Consider the following 24,587-nt stretch of genomic DNA (forward strand, 5'->3'; position numbering starts at 1 on the left):
AAAGTCAAGGTCACCTATTACTATCAAGTCCTGAAACCGGGTAGACATCAGCCTTAGAAATGATTCTTACCAAAAACCAGTAGCTTCAACATCCTTTATGAAGCCTTTCTTGACTCTCCTGGATACACTTGGACACTCCCTTCTTGTGTCCCCATTGTATCCCAAAGAAACCACTGTCAGGCCATCTATGACACCTTCCTTCATGTATTTGTGTACCTGTCTGTTCCTTCCACTGGGGAGGATGATAAAGCCTGTGATCCCTGGAATACATTTCTCTCTAGTACTTCACACAATATCTAGCTCACAGTCAATGCTTAACATGTTCACTGACTAAATTCTTCTGGACATATTCAAAGAAAGAAAACACAAACTTTAATACCAGCACACTCTGTAAATAACTGGGAAACATAAGTCACAGAATGTAACAAGCTAGAGTTATCCAATTTTGAGGACAAAAAAGTCTATCAGCCCAATATGAGGAAGGGCTGCAAAGCACATTGTTTAACAGCAAGAGTTACTATTCACAGGTCCCTCCCTTCTGAACCTTCACATTGTAATCACATCGATTAGCTAATCTTTGGCACCACAAAAAGGGTCATTTTTTTGTCAATATTCAGAAATTGTTGCCAGGTTATTTCAGTGTTTGGTGATTATAATTCCTTAAGAAATTTGGCTATACAATATTGCCAAATGTGATGCAGTCAGAAAGCACATTCCTTCATCATTTTTCTTTTACAAGATTAAAACTGGAAAAATATATTACTTGCTTTTAAGTGGAAAAACATTCCATTTTCCAGATGCTGGCTCTTCGAAAATATTATAGAACTCTTGTTGAAATTTTTAGAAGTGATCCCGTTATCATGCATTTTACACTCCTGGTCAAGTTGTCAACACTACCAATGCATTTCCATAACTACCTACATATGCCCATTTCCTTGAGAGAAGAGAGGCAGAATGATACTAACTCTCCTAAGTTTCACATGCATTTGAATTTTTATATGTCAAGTCTCAGACTGTCAAAACTTGACGCATAGGGGCGCCTGGGTGGCTCAGTCATTAAGCATCTGCCTTCAGCTCAGGTCATGATCCAAGGGTCCTGGGATTGAGCCCCACATCGGGCTCCCTGCTCAGCAGGGAGTCTGCTTCTCCCTCTCCCACTCCCCCTGCTTGTGTTCCCTCTCTCGCTGTGTCTCTGTCAAATAAATAAATAAAATCTTTAAAAAAAAAAAACTTGAAGCATAGACATTTTTTTCTTGGAACACCAACCCTCCTAAAATACTACCTTTAAATCAACTTTTTAAAGAACCATAACTACTTCCCCAATCTTCAGGCACTCTTTTCCAACAGTAATTCACAGACAAGAAATGAAGGTGATATTCTTTTTAGATAAATTTAGCTTGGGAATAAGGAAAATATGATCTAATAGAAGAAACCTCCAGACAAGTTGAAGATAGCGAATGATATGGGAATTGAGAAACCTATCGCCATGGATTCTTCCTTTAAATAGAGGCCTTGTAAAACACATTTGGTTCATACTCCTAACAAAAACGTGAAACAAATCTACTTTTCCATCCCAACTGGGTTTCCTCCAAACATGCTGCCTTCTCCCTAATGAGTTGGAATCGTGTGCACCATAAAGCAGCACAATGCATCCTGAAATGCTGACATTTCATTTTTAATTGAAATCAAACAGAAATAGTTCCACTAGGGAACAAGGGAATAAAGCTGGCTTTTGATAGAAATTAATAGGGGAGAGACCGAAAATACTTCTCTCCATCATAAAGTAGTCCACTGTCGAAGGCTGCCAGTCCTTGTGCCTGAGATTATCTCCAGGATTACATTTGGTGAAAAGAACATGTCTTATGAAGGTAGAATGAGAAATCATATTTAAATGGACATATTTAAGAAAGAAATGAAAAACACATTTCTTTTTTAAAAAGAAATCACAGGAATATAAAGTTCAAGGAAAAAACGTTTAATTTTAGTATGAAAACAAATGATAACAAGTACAAAAGAGTTCATGTCATCAACAAAAATATCTGCAAAAATAAATCAGGAAATACGTGCTTTGGCAGGTAAGATAAATTTATACTACTGGGGCTGATTTCCACATACCAGTGAGGCAAATTTCTTTTAAAAACAGGTTTATAGCAATACCTATGGCAGTAGTAACTGTAGAAGCTGTAGTTTGAATAATAGCAATAATATTAATGAAGATTAACATTTTTATATTTGTATATGGATTATAAAATATTTTTACAAGAATTTTTAATATTTGATCCTCGGAGAAGTATTATGAAAACTAGTTTTCAGAAGATAGTATTTATTCTCCAAAAAACCAGACTTCAAAGATAAAAAGTGATCATTTTAATGAAAACACTTATCTTTATGGTCGAATTTTCTAGAAATAATCGGTAGTATCTTGTACAAAATGTTGGCTTTCTTGTATGAGTCACTTCAAGACATTATTAAGTGAGGACTGGATGAATAAGGGGGGACATTTGACACTGAGGAGTTCACAGGCCAATGTTGCAGACGGGTACTTAAAGAGATAAATGACACTATGATATGATACCTGCTATAACAGAGATAGGAACAAAGTACTTTGAGAGCACAGAGGAGCAAGGAAATAATTCTGCCTGGGGGAATCCAAGAAGGCTGCACTGAGCAGGGTACAACTGAGCCAGTAATTGTCAATGATGAGGAGTTCACAAGGTGAAGAGAAGCAAGAGGGCATCAAAGGCAATAGAAACTCCACAGACAGTCAATGCAGGACATAAAAAAGGGCATTAAGTTTGCCGCCTCTTGAGTGCAAAGAATACCAGAAAATGAGGCTAGAAACATGGTGTGGAGATCAGGGGTCTGCAAATTACAGCCCACTAGGATCAAGAACTAAGAATAGTTTTTATTTTTTTCAACGGTACAAATAAATCAAAAAGAAATACCTCATAACAAGTGAGCATTATATGAAATTCTGATTTCACTGCCTAGAAATAAAGTTTTATTGGAACACAGGCATGCTCAGTCATTTTCGTATTGTCTCTGGCCACTATCATAACTACAACCCCAGAGTTGAGTATTTCAACAGAGACTGTGTGGCCTGCAAAGCTCAAATTAAGTGTGCTAACTGCTGAACTAGATAACGCGGACTTTGTTTAGAGTTGGATATATAAAACTTGCACTCCCAGGACAGGTGCGGGGAGGAGGAATGTGTGAGTCCTTAGCATACAGACGGTAATAGAAGCCATGGGTTCAGATGAGATTGCCTAACATGAAATCTGCGGAACCCTGACTTCAGGACAGAGAGATGAGAGAGAGGTTCTGGAGAAGAGAATGAAGAGCAACCATGTAAAAAGAGACACAATACAGTGGGGAGTGGAGTCTCATTTTTTTACAAAGTGTTTCACATCCTGTTGGTTGCCGAAGTCTGACAGATGACCTCCTAAGTACCTCCTTGAATCCAGCTTTTCTCCATTCTCACTGTCAGTGCATTCGTTCACTTCACACCTAGGCTCCTGTCATCTGATCCTCTTATTCTCCTGCCCATAGGCTAACCCAACATAATTGGCCATATTGATGCCGAAGTGGTCTTTTTAAAAATTGATGCCAGTGATATTTCTAAAATATTTATTCATATTTAAACATATTTAATCATAGCAGTTTAGTGTTTAAAATTTATCAGAGACTTTATTAACTTACTTAATATATATAATTTAGCTATTGATGTATAACAACTGAACACAAAACTTAGCAGGTTAAAGTAGCAAACACGTATCTGCCAATTTCTGTGACTCAGGAATGTGGCCGTGGCTTTTCTGGGTTCCTCAGTCTCAGGGTCTCTTATGAGGCTATAAAGGTGTCAGCATGAGCTGAAGCCATCTTAAGGATCAACCATCGAAAAGCTACCTCCAAGCTCCCTAACACGGCTGTTGTCAGGCCTCAGGTCCTCAGTGGTTGTTGGTGGAGACATTAGTTCTTTGAACTCTACATAAGGCTGATCACAACATGGCAGCTTGATTCCCCTAGAGCAAGATATCTGAGAGAGAATGATGAGATAAAGGAAGAGAGAAAGGAGAAAGGGTGTTGGGGTGGTTCTATGACCAGTGGATTCCATGCACTTGAGCTCACTGCCCTACTTACTTTGTTATGAAATAAGTTCCTTGGAGAGAAGTAACATTATATGGAATATGGTCAGTAAGATGTTATATTTTCCGATGATTGTGCCAGCAAAAGCATTACAGGCAGGAAAGAGATATCCATATCCAGTGAAGTCAAATTGTTGCCCCTCCAAAATGGAAGGAATTCAATGTTATCAACTTGTCTCTAGGTAGCTAGAGTAAGGGTGCCATACCAAGAGCTCAATATTGGTCTTTTATTGGCAGATAAGGCACTCAGCAGTGGTAGAAGCCAAGCCATCCTTGCTTAAGGGAAGAGGAGCTCATGCATAGCCTTCCCCAGTGCCGCCAGATGCTTCATACCTAGGCCCACTGATCGAGCACTGGAATAACAGGGAGGAGACAGAGGCTGACTGACGTCCACAGAATGTATTATCTTGTCCTTCCGACAACTGAGAGACTCCTCTACAGTGGATGCCGCTTGGTGAGATTTTACATGTGACACCAACTATCTTTACATTCTGTGCTCACTCCAAAAAAAAAATCCACATTCCTCTTCTCCAGACCTGCTTGTCGCCAATCTTCAGTCCTATTCTTTCCAAGTCCTTGACCCACACCCATCAAACTGTTACCTGCTGACTATGAATTAATATACAGCCACCCTTCTTGACTACTGTTAGTACAACCAAGTGGACTACGTGAAGTTTCAGCCACCTGAAGAATTTCTCTCACATCATTATCTTTCAGAAACATTCCAGATTGTATTTTAACGTTACAGCAGTACACTTCTGGTTAGTGCCAAGATATCATGTAGAACCATGTTTTTATGAACTAAACTGTGTCCTCCCCAAAATTCATATGCTGAAGCCCTAACCCCCAATGTGACCATATTTGGAAATAGAAATACGAGGAAGTAATACAAGCTAAATGAAGTCATACGGATGGGGCTTTCATCTGATAGGACTAGCGTCCTTATAAGAGTGTATTGGGCAAAATTCTCCAGATAAAAATCAATATAAAGAGATTTATTATAAGAGGTTGTCTCATGTGATATGGAATTTAAGAAGTTCCAAGATCTGCAATCAGCACAAGATCTGCAGTCAGCATGCTGGACACTGGAGACCCAGGAGAGCTGATGGAATAGTTCTAGTCTGAGTCTAAAGGCCTGAGAACCAGGAGAGTCAGTTCTGTAAGTTCTAGTCTAAAAGCCAGCAGGTTTGAGACCCAAGAGAAGCTGATGTATTAGTGTAAGAAATCAGGTGAAAGATCCCAGCTCAAGGCAGTCAGGCAGGAGGTGCTGCCTCTCGCTTGGGAAGGCAATCTACTTCACTCAATGGATTCAAATGCTAATCTCATCCGAAAACACCCTCACAGAAACACCTGAAATAATGTTTGAGGAAATACCTGGGCACCCCCCATGGCCCAGTCAAGTTCACACATAAAATTAACCATCACAGAGGAAGAGACACCAGACATCTCTGTCTGTCTCTGTCCTTGTCTCTATCTCTGCACATGCACACAAGAAAGGCCATAAAAGGACACAGTGAGAAGGCAGCTGTCTGTAAGCTAGGAATAGAGGCCTTACCAGACACCAACCCTAATGGCCCTTTGATCTTGGACTTCCAGCCTCCAGAACTGTGAGAAAATAAATTTCTGTTCTTTAAGCCACGCAATCTGTGCTATTCTGTTATGGCAGCTTAAACAGACTAATACATATGTAAATCAGGCCCAAGATTTTACTCCTCAGTCAACTTATCATAAGAAATTCCCCAGGGAGGCCATAGGTGTGGATTGAGGGAGTGAGGTAATGCAGTTATCAGTAGGAATAAGAAAAGTCTGTGCCACCTGCTCATTTAACTCACTTGAGTCTTCAGAGCTTGCTGGAGATTGTCTCCTCCAACATTTCGATAGGATGATGGATTGCTAGTGTACATACCCAGTGTTAAACCTTGATGGGTCAGACAACACTCAGTTCATGCTGGCCAGGTCATACTGCACAGTCATTCAGTGGCTCATGGTTACTCTATCTGGGCCCAGTAACAAGTAAAGAGCTATTTTTCAAAAAGAGAATGGATGTGTGCAGAGAGAGTTTAGGGTCCTAGGGGCACCTGGGTGGTTCAGTCAGTTAAATGTCCATGTAACTCTTGATTTCTGCTCAGGTCATGATCTCAGGGTTGTTGGATCCAGTCCCGCATCAGGCTCCCAGCTCAGTGCAGTCTGCTTGCGATTCTCTCTTCCCTCTCCCTCTGCCCCTCCTCCTGCTCATGCGCCCTCTCTAAATAAATAAATAAAATCTTTAAAAAAAAAAGAAGAGAGTTTAGGGTTCTAAAATTACATTGTGGTGATGGTTGCACAATCCTGTGAATGTACTAAAAAACACCTTAATGTGTGAATTGTGTGGTATATAAATTATATCTAAGAAGAACCTATGAAGAACCACTGGGGCGCCTGGGTGGCTCAGTAGGTTAAGCATCTGCCTTCGGCTCAGGTCATGATCCCAGGGCTGGGATCAAGCCTCACATTGGGCTCCCTGCTCAGTGGGGAGTCTGCTTCTCCCTCTCCCTGCTCGTGCTCTCTCTCGTTCTCTCGCTCTCAAATAAATAAATAATTTTTAAAAAATGAAGAACCATAAATCATCTCTCCCTCAACCCCTCAAAAAAGAATAGGGCTTAGGGGTCTGCACCATAATTCCCCAACTGGGGCTTACCAGAGGCTCCTAATAGCATCCCTACCTGCCACAGATCACTGAGTATCCTTGAACTGCTGGGTCATAATGGAACCAAGAGGCAGAGCAGTCTGCTATACAAGTGGACCTTCTGCAAGGCTCAGGCCCACAGAACTGGAAACCATACCTCTGCAGAGTGCTGCCTGGAGATACTGATACCTTAGGACCTCAGAGGATATGCTCCAGAGAGCTGGCACCCAAACCTCTGATGTGGACCAGTGCCCAACTGTTGCTGATACCACTGAATGGGCACAACTGTTGCTGATACCACTGAATGGGCACAAGACCAGTGCCCAACTGTTGCTGATACCACTGCCTGGAGATACTGATACCTTAGGACCTCAGAGGATATGCTCCAGAGAGCTGGCACCCAAACCTCTGAAGTGGACCAGTGCCCAACTATTGCTGATACCACTGAATGGGCACAATGAAGCCGATTCTGAGAATGCCAACAAACAGCTGGAGACTGGAGCCAACCATCCCTGCCCGAGTGAAGGACCTTGGTGAAGTATCACTGACAAGGAGAGTAAAGAAACAGGGAAGAGTAAGTCCCTTCTGCCCAACTCCAGCCTTCTGGTCTCTCTTGCATACTCCCTATTGACAAGAACCTAGAAGGGAACCAGCAACCAAGGGAGAAATGTTGTTTCCAGAGTCCAGACTCCAGCATCACTGAGCAGAAAAAAAGAAGGATGTTTTTCTATTTCTCCCATTAGACCCTAACCTCCCCCCCCCCCGGAGGATTGTGACTATCCCTATTTATCTGTGTAAGGTGCTATGAGCAGTGTCTGACAAAATGTATTTAGTAATGAATGAAGTAAGAAAGGAAGGAGCAAGGGAAAGGAAGTGAAAAGAAGTTGGTATTTCAGGGTATGAAGAACCTCAGGGTGGACAGATCAGATAGATACTGAGGAGAGGTCAGAATCAGCCAGCACAAAGTCAATGGTAATACCACCAAGCAGGAAGGAAGTAGAAGAGGGGATTGTGGAGGTAGATGGCTCTTCCAAAGAGGTGGGCAGAAGCAGATGTTAAGAACATAGCTGGAGGGTGCCTGGGTGGCTCAGTTGGTTAAGCGACTGCCTTCGGCTCAGGTCATGATCCTGGAGTCCCAGGATCGAGTCCCACATTGGGCTCCCTGCTCAGCAGGGAGTTTGCTTCTCCCTCTGAACCTCTTCCCTCTCATGCTCTCTATCTCTCATTCTCTCTCAAATAAATAAATAAAAATCTTTAATAAAAAAAAAAAGAACATAGCTGGAGGGGAGCACTGTGTGACAGAAAAATTGGTTTGTTTGCTTGTTTCCAGAATGTGTAAACTTGTACAGGTTTATAAGTTCAGTGAAACAAGAGGAGGAAAATTTGAACTTGTGGACAAAAGGAGGGATAAGTGATGAATGGATACAGCCGTTCTTCTTTTCTTCTTCTTCTGAGTCTTTCCAGCACTTCTACCTGGAGACCTTAAATGACTTCGTTGGGTACTTCAGATACAGGTTTTATGTTCCTTAGATTTGACCAAAAAAATATGGGGTATATTTTAAGGACTGACATCAGATGCTCTGATTCTTCAAAAACACTTAGGCCTGTACAACTTCTTAGAGGCCACCAGGCACTTAGGGAGATGCCCACTGGGAAGAATGCAGCTGTGCATTCTTTATAGTGACACAATTTTCCAAGATGACTAAATAATCTAACTTGTGGTAAAGACTATTGATCCTTCATAGAAGTTTCTTCACATATGATTACCTCTATAAATTTGCCTAGAAAATTTTAAGGGAAATCAAGAGTGCCAATTAACTCAAAAAACTATAAAATGAATGACAAAAATAATAACCATCCATACACAAAAAACATTTTATTCTTTTCTCTGATACTCCATTAAAATTTTACCAAATTAATATCTAAGTTACCTCATGAAAGCAATTTAATGAGTCCTTTGGATAATTCTAATAAAAATAAGAAATCGATTTTCTTAGTCTCAAATTTGCCACAATTAAAGGGAAACTCTTTTTTGAATTGGACCGTTTCTCCCTAAAGAATCTTCTTCTTATAACAAAGGATATTGCAATATGCTCTAAATAGATGTTTAAAATCTCTCTCATAAGTTCTGGAAATCTCTCTCATTGAGACAGTCCCAGCTTGACAGCCCTGCAATAACCATTAAATATTAAAATAACATTAAAGAGCAACTGCTCAGCTCATGGATTTAGCTGCAAAACTCCGTTTCACACTAATGGGACTCACATAGCTAAATCCCCATGTGCTGTACTGAAAATTTACCCCCAAGGATCCAAGGATCAGACACAATCAAGAAAATGATAAATTCACTCTCAAAAAAATAATCGATCCACTACCAAACAAATTATTATTATGAAATTTCAATCACATAATCATTCTAAAGATCAGATTGCCTAGAATTTAACAGCATCCAATTTTGCATTCACATAATATACATTTGTGATGTAATAAAATACATACTTCTATTGCAAGATAATTTGGATGTTGTAAAGATATTTATAAAGTTATAAAAATTGTGTCTCATTTACAAAGATCGCCTAAAGCCAAAATCTAATTCTAAATATTTTTTATGTGCACTCTTTTTTTTAATGCATAAAGTATTTTATTACTTATAAAGTATTTTTGTTTCAGCAAACTCATTAATTGTATTTTTAAAATAAAGATTTCAAATAATTTGTGTTCAATTGGTGGTTATGACCTAAAAGATTAAAAAGTGATTATACTCAAAGTGAACAAGCTTTAAATATGTTTTTATACTATCACCATAATGCTTAAGCTTAAGAACTAATTTTTGTTGTTGTTTATATATGTCGAAAGTAAAAGGGGGAAAAAAAGGTAGTGTAAATAACCAATAGTGTTAATATTTAAAGTTATATGGAGCTCTTAATTTCTCCAAAAGTATCATTTGAAGAAATTATGGGAATTGTTACTCAGTTGTACCACACTACATTAATAACCATCCATGTTCACTACCCTGGAAGCTGTTGCAAACTATTGAAAAGACACTGTGTTTAACAGAATGTACTTTAGACTAAATTTTAGCTTACCCAAAATTTAGCTTAACCAAATATCAAACTAAGACCCATCAGTTGAATTCTCAAAGTCACAACTTTATCAGCTATAAAATGAATATGGACTTGGGGATCTCTTAAATCTGCCAGTGCATGATTTTCTTTTGTGACAGCTAATTTGGTGAGTCTGGTTAGATATTCCCATTTCCCCACCCTCATCCTCACCCCAACCCACACACACACACACACACACACACACACACACACACACGCATAAATATAAAAAGGGAAAAGAAAATTTAAAATCTTATATAGAACTATGGTATAAGTGGGTCTGTAATATTTTGTGAAATTCCTATTTGTGAATGTCAAAGTATTTACCAGAATTGAGAGAAGCCTAGAGAACAAGAAAGAGGGGTAGTATTGTTTTGTGGAGAAAGCACCTGGATAGAAAATCTGGAGACTCAGTTACACCACTACCAACTCCATTATCTTGGGCAGATGACTTCATATCTCCAAATTGCACTTTACTTCTTTGAAGAATATGGATATTGGTGGATATTGGGTAAAATGGCCATGAAGTGCACATCCAACTCTGAAATTGGATGCTTCTAACTAAAATATCACTATTGTGACAAACCAAAGTAGTTACTCTTAAGTCTACAGAGGAGTGTGTGTGTGTGTGTGTGCGCGCGCACGTGCGTGTGTGATGAAGGGCCAAGGCAGGGAGTAAGATAAATGTGGATCATTTTGCAAATTCAATAGTAGTACGAGAACTGGGAGTTATCTTTAAAGATTAATGATCTCCTAATCTTTATTGAGCACTTCTATGTGTCAGGTATGAAGCTAATAGCACTGCAGATACTTTCTTTTAATCCTCACTATGAATCCTCTGATGATCTACTACAATTATCCCCATATTGTCGATGAGAAAACAAAAGCCTAGGGACTCTGGAGTCCCATAGCTATTGTTACTAATGAAAAAACATAAAATAAAGACTGAGTCATATCCCCGGAAGGGTCATCTTTTAGAGTCAACATTATAGAGGATGAAGCTCTGATTTCTTTGTTGTTGTTGCTGTTTTTAAAGACTGTGTTTATCTGAGAAAGAGAGAGAGCATCAGGGGCGGGGCAGGGAGACAAGCAGGCTCCCTGCTGAGCAAAGAGCATGACAGGAGCCTCAATCCCATGACCTGAGCAGAAGACACCCAACCAACTGAGCCACTTAGGCGCCCCCAGCAGGTTCTCTGAATTGAGAAGACAGAATTCAAACTCTGGGAAAAACAAGGCAACTTGAGTTGACAAGACAGAGGACCAGATAGGACTCCAGAGAACTGCAGGTTCTGGAGGAACATACTTGAATATTTATCAAAGTACTGATTAACAGATGATGTGATGGATCTACCTGAGGCCCAGGAAATAACCACTGAAAAAATTAGAGGGAACATTACTCAGTGCTCACACTGGGCTGGGAACTGTGCCCATAATCAAAAGGAAAGCTTCTTGATATTGGTCTTGGCAATGATTTCTTGGATACGACACCAAAGCACAAACAAAAAAAAACAAAAATAGACCAGTGGGACTATATCAAACTGAAAAGCTTTTGCACGGCAAAGGAAACAACAGAGTGAAAGGGCAACCCACGGAATGAGAGAAAATATTTGCAAACCATATATCTGATAAAGGGTTGATAATCAAAATATGTAAGGAACCTGCAACTCAATAGCAAAACAAACAAACAAACCAAAAAACCCACAGAAAAAATCCTGATTGGACTACAGACAAAGGACTTGAATAGACATTTCTCTAAAGACATACAAATGGCCAATGGTTATGTGAAAAGATGTCCAACATCACAAATAATAGGAGAAATGCAAATCAAAACCATAATAAAGTATCACCTCAAACCTGTTAGGATTGCTATTATTAAAAAAAAAAAAGATAACAAGTTTTGTCAACGATGTGGAAAAATCAGAACCCTTGTACCCTGTTGGTAGGAATATAAAATGGTGCAGCTATTATGGAAAACAGTTTGGTGGTTCTTCAAAAAATTAAAAATAGGACTACCATATGATCCAGCAATCCCAATTCTGGGTATATATCCAAAAGAACTGAAATTAGATCTTGAAGTGATATCTGCATTCTCATGTTCACTGAAGCAATATTCACAATAGCCAAGACATGGAAACAAATTAAATGTCCACCAACAGAGGAATGGATCAAGAAAATGTGGTGTATACACACCACGGAATATTATTCAGCCTTAAAAAAGAAAGAAATCCTGTCGTATGTGACAAAATGGATAAACCTAGAGGACATTATGCAAAGTGAAATAAGCCAATCGCAGAAAGATAAATTCTGCATGAGGTATTTTAAATAGTCAAACTTACAGAAACAGACAGTAGAATAATGGTTGCCATGGGGAGTTGTTGTTCAATGGGTATAAAATTTCAATTATGCAAGATGAATAAATTCAAGAGATGCGCTGTGTAATATTGTGACTATAGTTAGCAACACTGTATTGTGCACTTAAAATGTTGAGGGTCTCATTGTAAGTGTTCTTACGACAATGTTAAAAAAGAAAGAAAACCAAAGACCAATGTTCCTCACGAACACAGATTCTAAACTAAAATTCTAAATGAAATCTTAATACATGAAATACAATATATAAAATGGATAATATATCATCATAGAGTGGGGTTTCTCTCAGAAATTCAGGCCAGTTTAACATTTGAAAATCAATTAATTTAAGTCACCATATTAAAACAAAAAAAATCTTAAACTACATTCATTCTCAATTTAAACTCTCAGCAAACTAGGAATAAAAGGGAATTTCCACAATCTCATAAAGGATAATCATTTTAAAAATAAAAAAGGCTACACTGGCATCGCGATTAATGGTAAAAGACCAGATACTGTCCCTCTAAAACCAGGAAGAGGGCAAAAATGTCTGTACCATTTCTAGTGGACATCACAGTTAAGGTTATGGTCAGAGCAATAAGGCAAGAGAGGCATCAAGATTGAAAATGAAGTAAAACTGTCTTTCTCCACATACATGACCACTTCTGTAGTGAATGTGGCGGAATCTACCAGGGCTCATGACAGGTCACCAGAAAAATCACTGAGTTCAACCCCCTAGGCTGCTGCATTCATTCCTATTTCCAGGTATCTATATATACACCCACCATCCGCAGGAATTTCCTCCTCTCTTCCACAGCAATAGGGGCAGGGGCACTGGGAGGATCTACATACTCTACCTGACCTAGTAGCACCCACCTTTCTAGAAACAGTGGGTTGGTGGACAAGGTGCCCCCTGCTGCAGTAGGCATTCACTTAGCTAACATGCGGGTTTGAGCCCCAGCAGAGGTCGGTCCCGGGAACACATTCTCCACGCAGCGCTTGATAAGGACAGGAAGTTCTTCCCGCCTCCCGGCAGGCCCTACCTTTCCGAGCACCGTGCGCACCGCTAGGAGCTGTCGCCGCGCCGGGAGGGCAGGGGCTTTCTGCCCCTTCCAGAGCTGGGACCCAAGTCCTTGGTGTACTCCCCCCACAGCTCCCAGCCCATCCCTTCCGCGGGCACAGATCTACTTCAAACGGTAGCCCTGCGTAGGAGACGCCGTCCTCGCTTTGCAAAATGGCCGCCAAGGGCTCCAGCGTATTCTTCTGCTCTGCCGCCCTGCCTGCCAGCCCGGGAGCCCGCGCAGTCTGGACGGCCGCCCGCCCTCTCTCACCTCAGCTCTTGTTCCAAGCTTGCTAACCCCGGCTTGGGCGGCCGGCTGGGCATGGGTGGCGGCGCCCTGCGCGGCAACGCGCCCCCTCCGCCGCCCGCGCCGCGCAGGGCCTCCACCAGCGCCCAGCCGGCCGCCCTCGCGGGGGGGGGGGGGGGGGGGGGGGGGGGGGGCAGTCCCGGCGGTCCCGTGGTGTGCTCCGCAAGGCCACCGCACCCCACGCAGGGGTCCACGGCCGACCCGGATTTCCCCGCGGACGCCTCCTGCCCACAGCCCATCCCTCTCTCTCCGGGCGGGCTCGCTACTGGGTGCCGAGGGCGAGGGGAGACCCACGGCGGACCGAGGCGGGCCGCTCCAGATGGCAGGCGGCAGTTTCAACGGGCAGGCAAGCGAGCTGACGTCCTTGGGCACCACCCGCCGGAATCTTGGTCGTTCACATGGAGCCCTTACCTGTGTTCCCTCGCCACGTACACCCTCCTGGTGGTCTTTACACGTGGCTCTCTCAAGGCTGCCCGCGTCCTTCCGCGCGCGGCTCGGGCGGTGAATCACCAGAACGCACCTTCTAAGGGCGGGGCGAGGGCCACGGGCCTGGGATCGCCCTCTTCCGCTCACAGGTCAATCAGAGGTCATGACTCCAACATGAAGCAACATGGATGGATTATAAAATAATCAACAAGGCGGGGTGTGGGGGGGAGGCCTGGGTGGCTCAGTCATTAAGCGTCTTCCTGGGATCGAGCCCCGCCTAAGTCTCCCTGTCTGTGGGAAGCTTGCTTGTGTTCCCTCTCTCGTTGTGTCCCTCTATGTCAAATAAATAAATAAATTCTTAGAAAAAAATCAACAACTGTTGATACATGAAAAACAACATGGATGGATTATAAAATAGTGATGCCGAGTTCAAGAAGTCTTGAAATATATATTTTTTTCCTGATTTTATATATATATATATATATATATCTTCCACACTGTATGATTTCATGTGCATAAAATTCCAGAAAATGCAGACTATGGTGGCAGAAAGCAGACTGTTGGTTGCCTGGGCCAGGAGGTGAGAGATGGGGGGTGAGGGGCAGGGAGGAGGGGAGTATATATAACATAGGGGCACAAAAAAAATTGGGGGGTGATGGAGATGCGCATTTCTTCATTGATTTCATGGGTATATATGTATGTCAAACTCTATACTTTAAATATGTGCTGGTTACCAAATGTCAAGTATTCCTCAATAGAGCTGTCTCTTTAAGTATGAAAAGGCCAATTTTTTACCAAATAAATAAGTAATATTGTGAACAATTTTGCTTAGTGCTTTCTCATTTCTTCACCACAACAATCCAGTAAGCTGAATAGTCACTGAGCTGGATACTGATTATTTTTATTGTATCATGGTTATATTTTATTATTACATTATTGTTCCTATGTAATCCATGATGAAATCAGAGGCTCGGGGGGATTACTTTGCCAGTGTCAGATAACCTTTATCAGCAAACACAATGTAGAAATCCTTAGAAGCAAATAAAATAAAAGACAAACCTGATTTTAGTGCAATCATCCTCAAACATTTCTATTTCTGCCCCCTACCATCCCTTCACACAGCCTGAGGTTCTAAACTCAAGAATCCCCATCACTCTGAATTCCCAATCTTCCCAGAAATGTAAGGTAACACCATCACAGTCTTCCCTGTCCACTGCAGTAGCTACTGAGCCCTTGAAATCTATGTGGCTCATCCCCATTGAGATGAGATGTAGTGTAAGATACAGCCCAGAGTTTAAAGATGTAGATATCTTGTTAGTATTTTTTTCATTGATTACATGTTGAAATTATAATATTTTGGATATACTGGGTTAAATAAAATATATTATCACATTAATTTCACTTGTTTGTCTTCATTTTTTTATATGTGGTTCCTAAAAAATCTTTAATTACACATGCCTCACACTATATTTCTATTGGACAGCACTGATCTAAATCATACAAAGCAATGGTATGCCTTTCATGACGACAATTTTAGAAAACAATGAACCTGAATTTTAACCATGTGCTGTCTAGCTTCAAGTTTGGAAGAGGGTGGAAGGCTCTAAGTAGGATGCCACTGAGAGAATCTAAGAGGATACCTGAAGAAAAATGGGCCAAGTGAGGCAGAATAATAGATGGTGATTAGAAAGAAAAGGGGACACAGTTGGTCATGAATTCATAGGCGGTGGTAGAAAATATTCAATCCAAACTGTTAAGATCAATTTTATAAGCCGAGGCCGTACTTGTGCTAGACTGCTTTGGGGTACAATGCTAGAGTTTTGGTGCATCAAGCTCCAATGGGTGTTTGTGGCAGTTGTGAAAGATGAGCCAACCCAGGGTTGTCTGGACCCAACCAAGGTCTCACCTGTGTAACTATCACTAAAGCAAGAGTTGAGGCAGTAGCTGCAGTTTTTGACCCTGTGGATTAAAATCTTGATCTCCTCCAAGTCTTTGCCTCATGCCAGAGTCTTGTGCACCAAACTGCTCTCTCTCCTTCTCTTATTTCTCAGTCAGCTAAAGCTCTGCCACATTGTTTGGATTCATGTGAGTGTCAGGGAATCTTGGAAGCCCTTCTTGGGCTCCCTGTGCTAACACTTCATATAAGTCCAGTAGGTGATTGAGTTGCATGGTACTGGCAGAGCTGTTGCATTCCAGGACTCGTAGGTAGTGCTCAGTTCTTCTCTTAGAGTAATTCCAGCTCGTGTAAAATACCATTGAAATTGCAAAGCATGGCAAATGTCACAAAAGGCAGAGCCAAGTAATGCAATAAAATTGTGCTGTCCCAGACTCTTTCCTCTGGAATGCCTCAGGCTGCCATGTCAGCCACCTCCTTAGGTGTAATCTTTCCATCTTGATGGATATCTCCTTGTTGTAGCTGTTAAGGAGTCAATATATAGTATCCTTTTTATCACCTTCTGAATTTGGAATCAATGGGAAAACAAGCCCAGGACAGATGGTGAGAGAATGGGGCTTGAGATTAGAGGCCCAGAAGTCTCCCCAATACTTCACCCTTGAATGAAAGAGACACCCACACGGTCGCCAGTAGAGCTGGACAGCAAAAGGCCTACTCCCAGTGTAGCGCGTGAATGAGCAGACCAGAGTGCGAATATCTTGTGGCATCCTCCGAGGAAAAGAGAATCCAAGAAGGCATTGAGCTGAGCATGCTCACTAATGTCAGTCAACCTTAAGAAGGCTGCATGAGAAGGCTTGGGAAGAAAGACAAGTTACTCTAACAGAAGACCCTCTGCATAGAAACATTAGGCCAAGAAAATGAATATCCTCCCCATCCCCGCCCCTACATGAACATATTTTCTGCATATCGTCAAAGATGTGACAGATTTTACTGAACATTTTTGTCAGTAATTGACATATAGACCTGTAGAATGTACTTTTCTTGATGCAAGTCCTAGTCATTCATTCCAAAAATATCTGATCAGTGCCTGTTACAGTCTAGGCAATGTTCTAGGTGCTATAGGTGAAGAAACAGACAAACCCAGCCTTCCTCGAGCTTGTATTTTAGCAGGGATATTGATAAATCAATCAATCAATCAATCAATCAATAACAAGTGAAACATAGGGTACTGAAGATAGAGATAAGTGCTGTTAAGAGCAAGAAAGCAAACAAGGGATGAACATAGAGGTATTTTTAGTAATTTTTTAAGATTTTATTTATTTATTTCTTTTAGAGAGAGAAAGCGAATGAGAGAGAGAATGGCAGGAGCGGGGTGAGTGGCAGAGGGAGAAGCAGACTCCTCGCTGAGCAGGGAGCCTGATACCCCGTGCTGGGCTCTGATCCCAGGACCCTGGGATCATGATCTGAGCCGAAGGCAGATGCTTCACCAACCAACTGAGCCACCTAGGTGCTTGGAGCACGGAAGTTTTAATATCAAATAGAGAGATTAGCGAAGTCTCCCTGCAAAGGTGACACTACAATAAAGGCTGATGGAGGTCAGGGAGGGATCCTGCAGATATCTGGGGGGAAATGTGCCAAGCAGAGTAAACCGCAAGTGCAAAGGCCCTGGGGGCACATACCCGATATGCTGGAGGCAAAAGCAAAGATGTCAGAGTGGCTGCAACAGAATGAGTAAGGCAAGTTCACACATCATTTCTGTCTTCAAGGTTAATTCATGTCCCTGGCATATTACTCTTGCCTGTTTCTGAGTGTATTTTAAAGTTCAAACTCTCAATCATTCTGTTACAGCTCTTGGGTTCACAGCTGCAAGGTTCTTCAGTACCACTCACAAGTCACACACAAGCCATACATACATTCATTACAGCGGCTCTGAACCTGCCTTCCAGCCCCCAACGCTTGACAACTCCTGGACAGCAGAGCGTTCCTCTGAATCCACCAAGTACCCCGCATATACCTTTCAGAAAGAAAGTACTCAGTGTATGTTTGATGAATGACACTTCTAGACTGTTGCCTCAAAGAATTTCATGAAAATGCTCTGGAGATGTCTCTGGACTTCTCTTCAATATTGCGTATGGGTTTTTCCGGTGACAGTGGTTTTCTTTAGAACACAGTGCTGACTGTAGACATAGTTAGTTTATACAGAGCACGGCAGTCTCCCACCTTTTTGTGATGTAGTTGCTGGCACTTGCATACACTAATGTCCACACCGCCTACTCTCCACCATTGCCCGTTGGCTTCACACCTCTTTATTGAGTGTATATGATAGTGTCTCAGTGAATCACATAGACCCTGACCTCTGGAGCTTATCTTCTAAAGGATAACACCTTCCTTGGAGGAGGGACACTGTCTTAGTTGTCATTATTCCCATAGCCCATGGCCCAGGGCTTTCTTTGCCTATCATGTTCTATAAAAACGAGTCACAAAGCAGAATTTTCTGGAACCAGAAATAAATGGGCTCATCTCTTTGACTCTCTAAATGGCTCAAATAGACTAATCAGAATTAGTCAAATAGACTAATCAGTTACATACCTCAATGTCTTCCTCTAAAACATACTGAGGGTCCATATTGTGGAAACATGGTGGCTAGATGCTAGATGGGTCTAATTTTCTCCATGCATTGTAAATCTTTAACACTACTGTGGGTGGGAGTTTAAGATAGACAAGTTTTGGGCTTATGGGTAAGATGATTTATCATGACTGTGTCATAAATTGCATTGCTAGTCAGTCGTAGGGCCAAAAAATATCAGTATATCAAAAACTTCTATAATGTTATCAGGAGAAGAAGATGGATTTGGGGAATTTTCCTAAAGTGCTTGAATTAATATTATCTTTTTGTGGTATATGAAATTTTGTTAACAGCCCTGCTGATTTTCCATTAAGGGTACAGTGAGATGGAGTGCATGGCATACCACTTTCATTCGTAGATCAACAGTGGAGACAGATTTGTAGTTTTTATCAGTGTTAGCAGGGCTAAGCACATTTGTTCACAGGTATTAGAAGCCAGCACTTGAATGAAAAGCTGGGCAGGAAAATAGTATTTGTGTAGTGGAAATATAACTGAAGTATGTACACAGTCCACACCTATGGCATATTGTATATTCTGTGCTGATGTTAACCTACACTGAAAAAAATCTTGGCAGGTTCTTTCCTTGAGTTCATTCCTTAAGTTGAATTACACATATTAAGTCTTTATGATAATCACTCTTGAGAGGATGATAGCTTTTTGTATCAGTGACAACCTTCCCATGATCTATCTGGTGCTGAGATTGTGAGATTGCTCAATTTTCAAAAACTAGGAAATGGAACTTGTGAATAGTGGCATATAAAAAGTTTTTTTTTTGACAGACCTAGGATTAGGACTCAAAGCATTTAATTCCAAAATCCTTATTTAATCTCTTGGAGAATAGATTCTTTAGGTTTGTCCTGGTGGATCTTTGAGGACAAAATTTGCCAAAGAAAGGCAGCCAGAAGCATGGTTAAGTAGAAATTAGTTGCGAACCATGAGAGATGATGGACTCTGAAAAACAAACTGAGGGTTCTAGAGGGGAGGGGGGTGGGGGGATGGGCTAGCCTGGTGATGGGTATTGAGGAGGGCACGTTCTGCGTGGAGCACTGGGTGTTATGAACAAACAATGAATCATGGAACACTGCATCAAAAACTAATGATGTAATATATGGTGATTAACATAACAATAAAAAAATTTTTTAAAAAGTAGAAATTAGTTGCTTTTTGAATCGACCATCCTTTTAACATGGGAGAAATCCTCACCAAATCTTACAATATTTTTCTTATAATTTGTTGGAAAATTTATTGTAAAAATCCTGCATCAAATTAAATCAATCACTTGACCGTCTAACCTTGGAGAATAACACATTTTTATCAGACATTTGGTCAGACAGTCAAAAATATTTCCATTGGTTTACAGGTTTCCCTGGAAGATGAGAACAAATTCTAGTGTGTCAGTGATTTTTTTTTAAATAAGAGCATATAAAAAAATACAATACTTGGGAAATGAATAAAATATGAGCCTAAAATTCATCATGTCCCCCAACAATGAAGAAATTTGGCATAAATACTCTCACCTCTGCTCATTGTACCTACTGTGCTATAGATATTGCTGAACATATGGCGCATGATGTCACCCACTGTTCTCATTCCCCTTCCCTCTGAGGCATGCAGACCAGACCCCATCAGCATTTCTAGAGAAAATAATATAATTATATCAATTTACTGGATTTTGATGTGTGAGAAATAAATTAGGTAGCACTTCCCTAGGAATAGGAGTATATGCAAACAATGCTATTGAGTGAACATTATGAATTAATTTAATGTAATTGTTACAGTAGATAAATATTATCTAGTATTTCAATTGTCATCTATCCACTAAAAGAATACCTTTGAATAAATATGATTTTAATCAGGACCAAGCCTGGATTATTGGTTTATTTCTAGCCTAGATTTTTTTTTTTTTTTTGCTTAGAAAATATTTACCCTGTGTAAGTTACAGGTATTACCTGTTGTTTGGAGTGAAGATTTTGCAAAAATGTCTCAACATCTTTATTCTCCAAATGATGGAGTGACAAAATCATTCTTCAAATGAAAATACTGCCTGGGTACCTGAAACCAACATGACACTGTATGATAACTGCACTGGAAAATAAAATAAAATCAATAAAATAAAATCAGTGGGAAAAAAAAGAAAGAAAATATTGCTTGTAAAGCACATTGCTCGCCCCACCTCAGAGTTTCCGACGAGGAGGTATAGGGTGAGGCCCCAAGATCTGCATTTCTAACAAGGTCCCAAGTGATGCTGTGCAATTGGTCCGGGAACTGCTTTTTGAGAACCACTGCCCTCAAAGACAGCATAGCAGAGTTAAAGCACAATGTGTGTAGGAATGCAAACCTCAGTTTCCACTGTGACCACCACTTCTCAGCTCTGTGGCTTTGGGTAAGTTATTTAATCCTCTGCACCCCTATTTCTTCATGTGTGAAATGGGAAGCAATGATATCTGCCTCATCAGGTCTTGGGGTGTGTGTGTATGTGAGACTATGTGTGTTCGTGTGTGTATCTGTATGTAAGTGTGTGGGAAATGCATATGTCACTGGTATGATTTGCTACACCAGCTTGGAGTACTAATGCAAGTCCATCTCTTTTATGTTTCCAATTAATCATTCATACCTCCATATGTTCAATTTAGATAGATTTCCAATCTCTGTCACTTGAGACCTCTTCCTTCCCCAAAAAAGGCACCCAGGGAGTTTGCTCTGTCTAAAGGGCCAATGTCCCTCCCCATTCTAGAATAGAGAATTGGACAATCTAATCACTCCATTGGCCCTTTTACTTCTGCCCTGCCACACGATGTCACCACTGAAAACTCAGCTTACACCACCAGGTGGAATTTTTTCATCTGCACAATGCCCTGATGGACCAGATGCCTTTGCACAGTGGTGCCCCAAATTTGAGCTCCAAAATCAGCTCGTTTAGCTCATATTCATTGCTTCAGTCATTTTCCCCAAGTGTGTCATGATGCCTGGGGGATAGGGTATGGCGGACTTTCAGCCTTGGCCACGTGCTGTGTTAATACCAGCTCCCTACAAACCCCCTGCCCAATCTCCACACCTTGTAATGGTGGCAGGATTACCAGTTTTGTCTCTCCCTTTCAAGACAAATGCCCCTCCGGTGCCCTTTCCTGAAATCCCAGCTGCCCTCATGTGGACAAAGCTTGTGCAGCTGGAAGTTTCTAATAACTAAAAGGTGGGAGGGGCTGGAATCTCAGTTGTTTTCTGCCAAGATGGGTCCTCAAACGTGTACCAATCTACCTCCCTCCAGGGTCTGCCTTTTGCGACTTCACCAGACATCACCACTTCTACTCCTCTCCATTCCCATGGTTCCTGCTGGAGGCGTCCCACCACGAAGTAGGCTATCCCTAAATGGTAGACATTGGAAGTCCCCCAACCTTCTAATGCCACTCTATTTTCCAAAGTGATAAAATGGGGCTCCCTACGACTGTCATTGCTGTCCTTTGTAGAAGTCAGTTTTTCATCTATTGGTTGCTGGAGATGCTGGAGCTTCCTTATCCCCTTCCCTAGGGAGATCATATCCTGCCACGTCCCCTGCCATTCTGCTCCCCCTCCCAAATCCCTGTATTTTTTGACCCTGCTGACACTGGTCTGGTGATACTTAGAAAGCAAAGACCTCTTTGTCCTGCTTTGACAACCTGGACCAGAGCCAGCTCCAAGCAGGCCTCCAGCACTCCTATCTTAACCCTTCCTAAACCTCCCCATGGAAGGCCCAGCAAGGCCCATCCTACCCACACCAGAGGAAGAAAAAAAGAGGAAGATGAGGAAAGGAAGGAAACTTGCCTCCACCCCCACTGAAAGCCTCCCAGTGTGTGACCTTGACACATATCAGATCTAGTTCTTCAAGAATTCTGGGGTGGGGTTAGGAGCACAGCAGAAAAAGGGAAGAATCTGCCTGAAATAAATTGATGAAGTGGCAGAATTAAAACCTTCCCTTAGTATTTATGTGCACAATCTTTGCATCTACTGCTTTTTGAAAGCTATTGTTAAGATACAGCACAATAATTATCCAGTCATTCAATAAAGATGTGACCAATGTCTGTCCCGTGAAAGGACCTGTTCCTTTGTACGCACTATAGACAGACTCAGGAAGAATGACAAAAAAGTGTCAACTCTTCCCAAGCTTTTGGTCTCAAACAACATGACATCCCATACTAGGGAGCTCCAAGGACACAGCCCTTGTGGCATGGACATCAGTTGGGACAATTCGAGCTTCTGAATGATGTGCAGGGTAAGAAGACCGTTCAGCGATACCCCGTATTCCCTCTTAACCAGGGCTTCATGTTCCACCGTGTCAGTTACACACACCCTGCCTTTCCTCCTGCTCCGGAAGCAGGGGGTATTCCTCCTGCCACACGGTCAGAAGGTCAACAGTAACCTGACACTACGTCACAACCTGTGCCTCATTCACCCACTTCCTCTCATCACCTCTGCTTTTTGACATCTCATATCGTCACAAGAAGGGTGAGTACAATGGATATTTTGAGAGTGAGAGGGAAAGTACCTTTACGTAACCTTTATTATGGTATATTGTGTTTTTAAAAAAGATTTTATTTATTTATTTGAGAGAGAGAGAGAGCGCGCGTGCGAGAGAGAGAGGGGGTGGGGGAGGGGCAGAGGGAGAAACTCTGGGCAGACCCCCCCCCCCACGCTGAGCCCGACACCCTGAGCCTGACACGGGGCTCAATCCCCAGACCCTGAGATGATGACCTGAGCTGAAATCAAGAGTCACCACCTGAGCCACCCAGATGCCCCTACAGTATATTGTTATAATTGCTCCATTTTATTATTGCTGTTGTTCATCTCTTACTGTGTCTAATTTGTAAATTAAACTTTATGGTAGGTGTGTATGCATGGGAAAAACATAGTATGTATATGATATAGTATATATACCATCTGCAGTTTCATGCATCTACTGGGGGTCTTTCTCTCTCACTCTCAAAATATCCATTGTACTCACCCTTCTTGTGACGATATGAGACTGGGGGTTTTGGAACGGATCCCCCACAGATAAGGGGTATGACTACAAGCCAGGAATCAGAGAAATTGCTTTTTCCTTAGGAGGAATTATCTTCTATGCTGTGCTTTGCAAATGGAGATGATCTCCTGGCCTTCTGAATAACATACACTCTTTGTAATTTTTTTCCTGGCCGTAGGGATGGTGAGGATCTGCTTTGCATTCTAGGTACCTATCTTCCTGTAGGACTGACAGCAGGCCTTTTGAAAACGGGTTAACCAGCAGCAGGGGTACAGCCGGTGGTTATGAAATAGAACAATGTTCACTATTAGTTTATAGACAATAGTGAATAGTTGGTGCCTACCTGCTCCATGTATTATAACTCTTTTAATTAGAAATATACACAGAGGGGCGCCTGGGTGGCTCAGTCGGTTAAATGTCTGCCTTCGGCTCAGGTCATGATCCCAGGGTCCTGGAATCGAGCCCCGCATCAGGCTCCCTGCTTAGCGGGAAGCCTGCTTCTCCCTCTCTCTCTGCCTGCCTCTCTGCCTACTTGTACTCTCTTTCTATCTCTCTGTCAAATAAATAAATAAAACCTTTTTAAAAAATTAAAAAAAAGAAATATACACAGAAATATATTCTGAAATTGATAAATATATCAGATATTTCAGAACATATATATTTCTCTAAAACAGCATAAGCTAAATAATAAACAACAATAGTGATACCTAACTTAATATTTAAGTAACAATTTATAAGTTACAGTTTTGTAGGTCTTTACAATAACTCCGTAAAGTAAATAAAATAACCCTCATTTTTAGAGATGAAGAAACTGTAGTTCTAAGAAATTTGGAGGTTTTTCTAGAGCAGTGGTTCTCACTGTAGGGAGTGAGTGACTTTGCTTCCTAGGGAACATTTGGCAATGTCTGGAGACATTTTTGGTTGTCCCAATTCAGGGGAGTGTGAGGGGGAGCTGCTATCAGCACTTGGTGGGTAGAGGCCATGGGTGCTTTTAAACATCCTACAGAGCACAGAATCATCT

Source organism: Callorhinus ursinus, unplaced genomic scaffold (assembly GCF_003265705.2).
Source record: "Callorhinus ursinus isolate GAN/ISIS: 27379988/994484 unplaced genomic scaffold, GSC_fseal_2.0 scaffold11, whole genome shotgun sequence".
NCBI lineage: Eukaryota > Metazoa > Chordata > Mammalia > Carnivora > Otariidae > Callorhinus > Callorhinus ursinus.